General features: G+C 40.1%; 1 pseudogene; it reads left to right on the top strand.

The window, feature by feature from the left end:
* Positions 1-9,069: 9,069 nt before the first annotated feature.
* On the top strand, positions 9,070-12,322 carry LOC136510912 (uncharacterized; annotated as a pseudogene).
* The last annotated feature ends 771 nt before the right edge of the window (positions 12,323-13,093 follow it).

Genomic DNA, 13,093 nt, shown 5'->3' with positions numbered 1-13,093 from the left:
ATTCAAGGTTGACGTGATAATATAAGAATAAAGACTGTAACACGATTACTTAATTTAAACTAATCAAGGCAACGAAGTACACAAGCAGCAGGGGCACATGCCCCCACTCAAATTCTTTGTTTAAAAAAAATGTCTTCTTTTGTATAGTTATAGAAGTCTATCACATCAGTAATAGGTCGTCACTTAAATTTTGTGCCACTGTTTACTTTAAAGGCGCACGCAATATGCTTGCAGCAAATGGTTACTACGCCGGTTTGTGCATTGTTACAGTGTATTGTCAAACGTTAACAAAATACTCCCTCGTCTAAAAACAATGCAACTATTGGTTTCGTGCCAAGTAAAATAGTTCACATTTAACCAAGTTTTTAGTGAATAATATTCACATTTACAATTTCAAATAAATTTATTATAAAAATACATTTCGTAATTAATGTAACGGTCTGTTTGGCCTTGAATTGAAATGCTTTCCCATCATATTTGAGTAGGCACGGTCGATTGTGCTCCTTTGACGGTGTTGTGGTTGGTCCAATACTCACGTGGAAGAAGTCTACTTCCAAGGATGAGGAAGCGGGCAAGTAAATCATATAACAAAAATGGAATTGGGCTTTCCAGTTTTGAAGCCAAGAATCTTTACCTTGGAATCCATTGAAATTGTCGTTTGTAGTTCGAAACAGAGCCAGGAAGGCTACCCTTAATATTCTAAAACATAACACTGTACTAGAATTGCATTCTTTCTGAAACAGAAGGAGCAGGTTAAATAATTTTAAGTTTGACTAGATTGATAAATCAATAATTACATTTTCAAATATATTAATTATTAAAAATATTTTATGATTAATCTAGTGATAGTTGTTACACATCATAGATAGTAGTATTATATGTATTTAATTAGATTTAGAAATATTTAACTCCGGATAAGCGAGAATTTAAAAAAATGGTTGGAGTAAGTGCAGGCCGGAGGCACCAAGCACACACTGCACACCGCCTAACACAACATCCATTGAGCTCTACACATGACTTCAAGAACATGTTGCCGCACTATGCTATGAGCATATAAATTGTAACAGAACCGATCAAATTATAAGAACGTAAGTACAAAAACAATCACCGAAGTGATCAAATTCCTGTACTTAAGCTCCCATAATCTCGGTAGTCCGGAAATCACGAAGGATTTCAAACAACTCCCGACATACAAACCAAGACCGTAGTGATTCAACACAACACATCATTCGTTACAATATTTCACAAGTGGCATCCGGATTACATCCATCAGAGTTCAAATAAAATATTACAAACCAAATTCAAATTCACGGAAGCAACATAGTTTAGTACATAACTTCATAGTTTTAAATACATTGTCAGATCTTAGTCATGTCCCACCAAAAGCATCTTCAGGTACGATAACTAGGAGAGACCGCGCCCAACGGTCTAGTCTTCATCCCCAGTCGGGAGAAGGCAATACTTGCAGCAACCAAAGTAGAACTGGTCATCTGTAACAGGTGGGAGATAAACCCTGAGTACGAGAAGGTACTCTGCTAGACTTACCCGTCAAAACCAAAAATAAAGGACACCAAGGGTCATGCAAGGCTTATGAGATGGGCAAGCTTGACACAGTTACATAAAAGAGCTTATAAATATAGTGCCAAATTTAAACTTAGCATCAAGTTTATCATCATTTACATGTCCACTAGATTAGCACATGTACTAGAGCACTCACTTATTAGGAGCAATCAATATTAACCATAGCAGGTATAATAAGGCTGTCATCATCATATCATCATTCCTAAACCATTATGTTATTTAGTGTATCTACTTTGGAGATAAGCCCATCAAGTTCTCACTAACCGGTGAGAGACGGCGACTCGAATCGAATTACAACTCAGCTGAGGGGGTATTCCTAACTCTCACCCTGGCATACTTTGCAAGGGTAGCCGTGGGTCACCTTTCGTACAACTCAGAAACCAAATTCGTGGGTTCGATCAGCACCAGCACTCTCAGGGATTACCCTTTTGCCAGGACGATCAGGACTTTTAAATCACCTGCCCTTGGACTCACGCCTACGGCTCCCTTTCGAGGCGTACTTTATACTTATCGACTCCCGACCTGAGTTGAGCTACTCGGCTTCGTGGTCGGTCTCCAGACCCGACCAACTAAGAGAGAGGTATGCATTCAACATGAACAGGAAAGGCTCCAAGATTCAGTCCTTAAGCAACACAGACGGAGTCACTGCGAACCGACAAGCCTCCGCCCGGTCTTCAATTCAAATTAAGACAGGTTCTTTTCCACGATAGCAATTATAGCCAACCGTGCCATGTGTATATCCCTATAGCTCGTAGGTGACAGGAAATCACCTGACTTCTACCACATTTAAGCAGGGCTAAACACTATACGAGCCTGAGCTACATAGGATTTAGGGTATCAATATCTGGACAAGGATTGGATAACCAACGCAGCAAGTATTTACATCCAACACCTAAACTTAATGCAACAATATATATGTAACAATAATACTTTAATTGCATTTCAGAAATTAAGAGGCTTAATATGCTCCGGGGCTTGCCTTTCACAAAGTTGCACGGACGGTGATCCGGGCACTCAACGGTGACCTCGTCTGGCACTTCTCCTGAGGGCTGCACCTCCTGAACCTCCAGTGTTGGCTGCTGCTGCTCCCCGCTCGGTTCCTCGAATTCCAGCAGTGTCACACCTTCCGGTACACCTATTGCATGCAGATGCACGAGATAAATATCATGGATGCATAAAGAATGACATGATGCTCATGATGAATGGATAACAGTAAGTATTTAACGAAAACATCACTGGACACTTGTTTACCGATTAAGAATAGCTCTATTCAAATCACTTTAAAACATGTATCTAACTTAACTCGAAGAACAAGATCAACTTACCTAACTTGCATAACCTAATATAAAGATGCTCATCTTCAGTTAAAGGCCTAACACCTAGGAACATTACCACAAGCTTAGGAATAGTAAAGGCATATTTAAATCAAAAGTTAAGGTTTCATATGCAAACGAGCAGTTCCTTAATTCAATCACCACAAGAGTTCTACAAATTCAAATGACTTGCAAGAGGACATTCTGGAAAGCTTATGAAATTCTCTACAAATTATTTGTAAACATCAAAGCATGATTCTTACGTTAACCAAATCGAATTCAAATAAACATAGAATCTGTCCAGAAATGGCAGCTTTACTAAATTAAATATTTAGTGATGATGCAAAGCATAATTGGACCAAACCAAGTTTACCAACTTGTTGTGCATACCAGAGTAACATCAGAAAGTATAGTGCCAACTTCTAAATAAATTATTTAATGTCCTTTTCTAATTTATTTAGTTAATTAGGTGATTAAAGCAACATATAGTAAAATTGTACAGAAAAATCTACAAAAATTACAGTAGCTACCTCATGCTTCACATAGACTACCATAAAAATTTCAAAGCAATTGGACAAGCAGAACTTGCTGTATCAAAAATAACAGATGGCAGGTCTATTTCTAGCATAATTAGGAAACCCTATTGAAAAGTGTCAAGCAATAGATTTCACATTTTTCCTAATATTATTCTAGCATAAGAATAGCACTCACCAAATTTAACCTTTACTGGATCTATAGAAAAATTATGAAAATTCACACAAGATCCATCCATGCAAACAAGAGAATTACATAACTCCTACATACAGTGTCCAAAGTATGTGAAAATTTAACTACAAGCTATTCATGATATGAGCAGTACACCATAAAAATTTTATGCCATTTGGAGCTACACAGAAAAAGATATAATTACCCCTATTTCCCACATGATTAAAAGAGATAATTAGCAACTCCATTTTTCATAACAGAACATGGCATAAATTATATTTTTAATATAAACTAGACATTACCAGGAACTCAACAAAATTAGAACCACATCATTTGGATCTACCAACTAAGAGATATACATTTTTGAATCTATACCCAAATCTATGAAAAAGAATAAAACAAAACAAATTGGAAACCCTAACCAACTACTGGGCCGACCCGGAAAGCCACTGCGGCCCGCGACGCGCGCGCCTGCACCCGCCAGCGTGGCCCAAAAACATGGCGTGGCCCACTCACGTGCACGGCCCGTGGTTGGCTCCCGCCCGCGCGCGGCTGCTGACAAGCGGGCCCCGCTAGTCAGAGAGAAAAACAGGGGAGGGAAGAAGAGCGATGGCGGTAGCTCGCCACCGGTGGCAACTCCGCGCGAGGCCACGGTACTAGCGTGTTCACCTCACCCGTGCGCACCTAGGGGTACCATTAATTGCAGCAATTACGGTGGCTAGGGGAATGGCAACGACACACGGCCGTGAGTTGGCCAGCTCCGGCGAGCTGACGGTAACACGACCCTAATGGTCTACCCTACGAGCATCAGCATCACTAACTAGACCTAAAGCAAGGGAAAGAGGGGGCAGTAAGAGGCTCGAGCGGCACAGCCACGTGCGAGCTCGGCCGGCGGTGGACATGGCGACCTGGTGGAGCCGCCATCACGGTGAGCCCTACCTGAGGCGAGGACGAGGCTTCGGTGAGGTCAAGGACGTGGAGAGGCTCACGGTGGTGCTGTGGTTTAGGAGAATCGGACAATGGCGCTCAGTTAGGTGATTTGGCTCGGTGGCGGTCACGGTCTTCCCGATCACCGCGCTTGCTTGGAAGAGGACGGTAGAGAGGGAAATGGCGAGAGGAAGAGGGAGTGAGCGAGGTGTTGGCTTGGCTTTCACCTGGGAGCACGGGCGCGCGACGTGGAGGTGCTAGCTGGGCATGCACACCATGCGGTGGCCAGCCTATGAATCGGTCGGCCATGACGTTCACTGAACGTTTTCTAAAATGACTGAATCGGGGTCCGGTGGCATGACTGACAGCGCCATTTCATCGCCTCATAGCTCATAATCTAGCCCGAGTTAGCGGTAGGTAGTAATAGCAAATTTGTAGAGCTATATTAGTACTACAACATTGTCAATTGGGGCTTAGACTAATTCGGTCTGGATTGGGAGATGCAAGGTCTCAAAGAGGGGCTCATGAAACTGTAAGTCAGGACTCGACTAAAAATTTTCTAAGTCTGAAATCAGCAGGGAAACCTGACTTGTGGGCCCTATTTGAGCATGTTCTAGCCATTTTCATGAGATGGTCATATTGAGACTTTTGTTCCTTGATAAATTGGCTACAACTTTGGTAAAGGGTGCATATCCATGCAATATCTCTAGGTTGGACTTTTTAATCAGTCAAACAGAGTCACTCTAGAGGTCATCCTAAAGTCAAACCTCCACCTAGAGGGCAATTTAGTCATTTTGGTCCACATGAACAATGTCCCATCAATTATCCTAAGTGTAGTTAAGGTGTATTAGACCATAATTAACCACTCTACACAAGTGCTACACCAACTTCTAAGTATCACATGTGATAAAACAACAAAACACTCAAATTACCCTAATGTTGCAAATCCATGTTTCACATGTTTCATGACTTTGTTGCAATTTTAAACTTGTCATATTACACTACCATGTTGCCATATTTCAAGGTATGAGAAACTCATGTTGCATTCACATGTTGCACTAACTACCATTCACAAGCAATCAAGTATGAAACAACATAATTGAGAATGTTGCATATACATGTTTCAGTAACAATGGCATGATGAGATAGATGATGCACATGTTTATAAAGTGAAATGCAATTTTGTGGGAGCCAAACACCTAGGGTGTTACATAAAAAGTGGAAGTTATTAAGGTCTTGGTGTTCTAACACAAAAGAAAATAACTTATAGTAAAAAGAACACATATGAGTGTAAAAGTAGAAAGGAAGATAGGAGAGAAACATTTTCAAGATATAATGAGCAAATTTAGGGCAAGGTGGGTTTGTGCTATTTAACACAGTAACGGTTTATTTATGTCTATAAGCACATATGTGACATATGTTAATATGATTATTTTGGTTAAATCAGTTTGTACTAATATAACTTTTTGAGACCACGACTTGTTTTATGTTTACAGAAAAACTCAAGATTGAACTAGTGACTGAATATTTTGCTTTCGGATACTTTAGTTTTGGTCTCAATTATTTTTTGAGTCTTCAGTCCTCGGTTAATTAAGCCCGTCTCTAGAGATCTACGACTTTGGTTTCCCATCCAAGGTTGTTCGAAAAAAATAAATTTCAAATGTGAGAAAATTCGGTCATAATTTTTCTTGGATAACTGATTTCAAATGAAAAGGTTGTTAACTATAAAGTTGCATAACTTTTCGAGATCTACAACTTTTCTTTTGATTGTTTCTCCATTCGAGATCATTTGAAAAATTCAAATTTCAAATATGAGAATTCAAATGTAATTTTCGTTGGATAGACGATTTCAAATGAAAAAGTTATCAACTACATTATTGCATAACTTTTCGAGATCTTCAATTTTTGTTTTGGTCACTTCTCCATCCGAGATCCTTAAGTACAACTACACACTCACCTATGACTAAGGCTGGACAAAAAAACTCGAAGCTCGTTAGCTCACTTAGCTCGTGGCTGGCTTGGTTCGTTATCATAACGAGCCGATAACGAGCCAACTCGAGCCAGCTCGCAAGCTGCTCGCGAGCCAAACGAGCTACGCTTTCAGAAAAAAAATCAACATAACTTATATTAGTTTTGTATTACTTCATGTTTTGCACTTTACAATCGGTTGATGACTTGTCTAGACTCTATAAACTTGGGATTATTATGACTTTATTATTTTGTTTTTAGTGGATGTATGGATAATCATGGACGCATTATATATGATATGGAGTATGTACCATGGATGTATGATGTAATACTATAGTATATTATTATACTTGTATATATGTTAGCACATATGAATATTTTGTTCGATTTAAGGCTGTTGGATGTGTTACTTTTGTGTTATTACTATTCTCAAACTTTAGATAAATATAAATATTATATTTTATGTACTTTTTTATACCTGGCTCGCGAGCTTCGAGCCAACTCGAGCTCGTAAACGAGTCGAGTCGAGCTAGCTCATTTTCTTAATGAGCCGGAACGAGCCGAGCCGAGCCGACTCGTTATCCAGCCCTACCTATGACTATAGAGCACATGGATTTCTTTGCTATTAACTTTTATAAAATCTTGTGAAACAAATATTTCAGCATCAAAACAACTTTAAAATAAAAAAAGTTGTGAACTATAAAGTTACAGAATTTCTCAAGATCTACAACTTTTGTTTGTTTTTATTTTTCTATCCGAGATCCTTTTCTACCACTAAACACTCACTAGTGACTTTAGAGTATATGGACTCCTTTGGTATTAACCCTATAAAATCTTGTGATATATATTTAGACATCCAAACGACCTCAAATCCAAAAAGTTTGACCTACAAAGTTGTAGATCTCGAAAAGTACTACAACTTTGGTATAAAGTTCGTCTTCATCAGATATCATATGAGAAAGTTATAAAGTTTTCTGCGCAGCCTATCATTGCTCTGTTCAAGCATACTGTCAGTTCAAGTGAGAAAATGGCAGTGTTGAAGTGCTTATTTTTTTTTAGAGAGATTGACTTTTTTTCAGAAGGATACCACTAGGGATGCTTAACGCCACTTTGCCAACTGGCATTACCTGCGCTTTCGTGTTTAGGTAAAAAACCAGCAATGAAAGAAACCGACAACGATGACCTCAATATCAGTGTCGATTGGTCCTACCACTACTGGTTCAAGCAAAAAACCGACAGTGATAGGCTAGTAGTCTACTAACGGTTTGGAAGAAACCGATAGTGAAAGTCAGTTATGCAGTAACAGTTGTTCTTAATCAGTGAGAAAAGTAACCAAGCTAGTGGTCGTCGTACGTAACACTATATATATAATACACACGTGGAAAATTTAGACACGAAATCATACGGGATCAAGAATTGTCTGCTTGTTACCTACTGTAAAAGTAGTACCAACTAAACCACCGCGAACTGAGCGCCAGAAGCAAGTATGACGTAAGATGCTGTTTATCTATGTCTAAGCATATATTTAAATTTAAACATGTTTACTTTGGTTAAAATATTTTATACTAGTACGCTCTTTTTAAGCTTCTACAAATTGTTTTAGGCACTAAAAACTCAAGACGACCGAACTAGTGAGTGAATATTTATGATGCACTAAGCCGCCTGATGGGAGCCTGCCAGAGCGGCCTCAACACTGATCCTGCTATGCTGCTGGGAATTATGGAAACTAGCGTGGGTGCCCGTGGGAAGGAGGTTGGAAAAAAAAAATGGGTAATTTTTTTATCGGACTGACACTGTTTCTTTTTGGGGGAAAAAGAGGAAAAAAAACTTATCGGGCTGGATAAACAGTAACGCAGGAAAAACGGTTAAATTTTTTATCGGGCTGGCACTGTTCCTTTTTGGGGGAAACTCATTGGGCCCTGGATAAACAGTAGCGCACCCAGGTACTGTTGATCTACAGGGTTCTGAGTCGGTGGAAACGCTGGATGAATAGTGCGCGATGCCGCGAAAGGCCTCAAATTTAAAGTTCTTATATAGATACCAACATGATGTAGTGTTCCGAGGGCTTCCTCCTAGCGTGGGATCGATTTGTAGCGGCCTGCAGATCAACAACATCCCTCTGGCAGGAGAAAATTGAATATTTGACACCCAATCTGCGCGCATGTGAACATTTGACATCCAATTCGCACACCGTTGAAAATTTAACACTCTGGGTGCGAATTCGTTGAAAGCGGGTGTTTTCTCCTTCTTTTTTCCATTCAACATTTTTTCTATTTTCTTTTGGCTTCCAAGGCAAGGTTGAATGACCAAAGTACCCATTAGCCTTATTTCTTTATGGAACGCATCTGCTGGATGAGGAGATCTTTTGTTGTTTATGGAACGTATCTGCTTCCAAGGCAAGGTTGAATCCCAAACGTATCTCTTTATGGAACTTATCTCGCTGGATGAGAAGCATTGCATTCCTTCCCTCTCTCTCTCTAGTTTCTCTCTTTCTCTCATTGCCTCCTCTCTCTCTCACGAGTGAACAGAAGCTGCTAGGGTTTGGTCCTCGGACTGTAGGAGGAGCTTTGGGTGGCCGGATCAGGCCGGCTATGATCCCCTTCGAGGTCCCCCCAGGGTAAGAACGCAGACCCTATCCCTCCCCTGTCCTCTCCAAGGTTGCTTTTTTGGATTTGGGGGAGAAGCATGGCTGATGCTCATGGTTATGTTCTCTCTCTTTTTTTTCAACTCGGTAGGGTCGATCCGGATGGGGCATTTAAACTATGTGTTCAGGTTTCACCTTTCACAGCAAAACTAGATAATGCTAACTCAGTTGATGTTCAACGCAAATATGATGAATGGGTGGTGGACTATCGCTATTATAATTTGCAGAACTTAGAAAAAGACCTGACAATTAGGGCCAAGTGGGGAAGCAACCAGCATCCTATAATATCTGAATTTGATATGAGCAAAGGTGGGAAAAGGAAAATAGTGGATGATAATGATTTGTTTATTGCCTTCTCCGAAAGACTGATCGATAAGAAGATGTTTCTATATGTTGATGTGAAAGAGAAACATGTAGAATTGGTTGCAACCTCAGTTGTTTCAGAAGCAACAGAAATCTTGAGCAATGTGGTTAATGATAATAATAGTGCACTAATGCAATCAAGCTTTGAGCCTGCTATTGAACATGGAATTGATTGGGATAATTTAGAGATAATTCCACTTACAGAAGATAAGATTGGTAGCGCAGTCCCTTTGATGAGTGAAGATGCAATGTATGAATTTCTTGGTCTTAGAGCAGAGGATGAGAGAGCAAAGAAAGCTAGCTTTGATGCTGAAAATGAAACTAATGCTGGGCCTATGGACCTAGAGGGTGCTGAGTTGCCTGTTGATGATTGTATTCCTGGTGAAGATTCTATTTTTTATGACAAGGAAAACCCTCCAATGAAAGTTGGAACCATATATGCTAGTATGAATGAGTTCAGATCAGCTGTGAGACAACATGCTATAATGGGTCAATTTGATCTTGGAACAGAAAAATCATGTACAACATTATTCAGGGGCTACTGCAAAGCCGAGGGATGTCCATGGGCTATTGTAGCAAGGTTGATGAGTGATAAAAAGCATGTCAGGGTATACTTTGCTAACTTTTTATGATTTTCTGATTGGACTTTTAACTAAAATTATTGATATGACAAACTTAACTATATTTTTAATTTTACTAATATATGCTATTTTGATTGGCAGGTTACTTTGAATAAGGAAGAACATTTTTGTCCATCCACTGGGAGGGTGAGGACAAAGATGGCAACCTACCATTGGGTAGCAGAGAAGGCAATCCCTTTTCTAAAGAAGGACCCAAACATGGGTCCCAAGAAATTACAAAAAGAGTTGGAGGACAAGTATCAGGTCTCAATTGGATATCATACAGTGTGCCTCGGTAGGAAGAAGGCAGCTGAACACATTTTTGGTACATGGGAAGAGAGCTTTGGATACTTGTTCAATTTCAAGGCAGAGGTTGAGCTCAGAATGCCGGGAAGTGTTGTAGAGATAGATGTAATACAGAAGCCAGATGGTGTATATTTCCATAGATTTTTTTGTTGTTTCAAACCTAGCATACATGGCTTCCTAAATGGTTGTAGGCCATATCTGAGTATAGATTCCACGGCTCTCAATGGTAGGTGGAATGGACACCTACCTTAAGCTACTGCTCTAGATGGACACAACTGGATGTTTCCAGTTGCATTTGGATTTTTTGATGGTGAGACAAATGACAATTGGACTTGGTTTATGCAGCAGCTGCAAAAGGCAATTGGCAATCCACCTTATCTAGCTATATGTTCAGATGCTTGTAAGGGCATAGCAAATGCTGTGAAGAAAGTGTATCCTTGGGCAGAACATAGAGAATGTTTTGTCCACTTGATGAAGAATTTTGTCAAGAAGTTTAGAGGGCCTGCATATGGGAGAATGTATCCTGCAGCTAGGACTTTCCAGCCAGAATATCATGAGTACCTGATGAATAAAATATATGAAGCAAGTTCAGATGTGAAGCCTTGGTTGGAAGAACACCATAGTTTGAAATGGTCCAGGAGCAAATTTTCAGAAGAGATAAAGTGTGATCACATTACCAATAATCTTGCAGAGTCTTGGAACAATTGGGTGAAGGAGAGCAAGGACCTTCCCATAGCTGATCTTGCAGACACTCTTCGGTCTACGTTCATGGAGTTGTATGCAAAAAGGAGAAGAATTGGTGAAAAATTAGAAGGCCATGTAATGCTCCCTATTGTAGTTCGCCAACTCTATGCAATGAGTAGGCAATTGGGTCACCTACATGTCAAAGAAGGTGGAAGAGATGAAGCAGAGGTGACAGAGATCACTCAGAAGCACAAGATCATAAGACACGTGGTTAATCTTACAAATCATGCATGCACGTGCAGGGAGTGGCAAGTCTCGGGGAAACCATGCCCACATGCATTAGCACTCATTACTACATGTCAAAATCCTAAGATGCAAGATTACATGCATCCTTACTATTCAGTTTATCATTTTAGGATTGCCTATGGTGGTGTCATTAAACCATTGCCGGACAAAACTCAATGGGCAAAAGTGAATCTTGGTTTTAGGGTGCTGCCACCTCTATCTAAATTGCCAGTAGGGAGACTAAGGAAGCTTAGAATTCCTGGCTGCATGGAAGATAAGGGAAACAAGAAAAGGACCAAAGGCAAGTGACAGGTACAATGCAAGACTTGCTTTGCTTATGGGCATAGAACTGGATCCCCAAAGTGCCCGCTTACTGGAACTAAAAAGAGGTACAAAAATCTATTTTTCTGCTATTTGAGTGAAATAGATTTCTTAATCTCAACCCTTTTAATTTTACAGGAAGAGTCATGCCAAGCAAGGGAGGCCTTGTAATCTAGTTGCCTCCAACAAAGGAGATGCAACTACTGGTACACCTAAAAGGCAAAAGGTTGATGCGCAGGAAAGTTCAACTCCCATGCCAGTTACAAGAAGGTACAATAGTTGAATCTATACATTTTATTCTTTCCGTTTCCAAACTGAACATTTACTCTTTTTTTAGTCAACTGCAATTAACCATGGAGAATATGGGAGAGACAAGTCATGTCAATATTAACCTAGGACCTGTTACAAGAAGGTAAAAATCCTTGTTCAAATGAAGGACAAATTTTGCAGCTCGTTCATCTTGCCTAAGACTTTATGTTTTTTTCAGTCAAATTGGTGGAGCAACAGATCCTATGACTACCCCAACTAGGCCAAAGAAGTCTCCAACAAAGAGAGCTATCAACAAAAAGCTGACTCCAAGGAAGGGGAAAATTTATGCCGCATGAGACAATCCAAGAATATTGTCATATCTTTTGTAATTCTAAATTCCCAGGGACATGTGCACCTAGATGATACCTCTACCTATGTTAAACTGTGAACCTCTTAAATTCCTAAGAAACCTTGTAATGTATGTGGTACTGTGGCATCTGTTTGGGTGTAATGTATGCATGATGCATCTATGGGCAATGGAGAGCGACGTGCCCTCCGGCAACGCCAGATGTACATGTACTTGTGGAACCGTGAAGGAGTAACACAACCTGTGATTGGCTCTGAATTATTTGATCCTCAGTGGCATGTTTCTGAAGTCTGAACGTGAAATGATAGTATGTGGCACCACATGAGGCGAACTTGTGCTTGTTTAATTTCCCTGTCTTTTGATTCAGAGTATGTATGTATGTTGTGTGTTGTCGTCTGAAGCATAAGCACCAAGGGAGGGAAGAAACAGGCGGTAGGTATTCTTGTGCCTGTGGTAGAGCGTGGTATCCTTTGTGTGTGTTTAGCTCTATGTGCTTGCTTCCAGTTGTAGATGGCAAAGAGTTGCACAACTGAAACAGTGAGGTCTTGAGTGAGAACTGAAAACTGAACTGAACTGAAGAATCAATTGAGCATTTTCTTGGTCTTCGGTTTGGTTCTGCTGATGCGTGTTGTGATATGGCAGCAATGCAATGATATAGATATTTTCAATGTTGCAGGAGTAAGAGGCCACAGAGGCATAGGTTCCATTACTTCAATTTCTTGCATTACAGGATTACTCAGTTACAAGTGATTGAACAAAT

Source organism: Miscanthus floridulus, chromosome 16, assembly GCF_019320115.1.
Source record: "Miscanthus floridulus cultivar M001 chromosome 16, ASM1932011v1, whole genome shotgun sequence".
In the NCBI taxonomy this organism is placed as follows: Eukaryota; Viridiplantae; Streptophyta; class Magnoliopsida; order Poales; family Poaceae; genus Miscanthus; species Miscanthus floridulus.
This window is presented reverse-complemented; position numbering and strand designations above follow the sequence as displayed.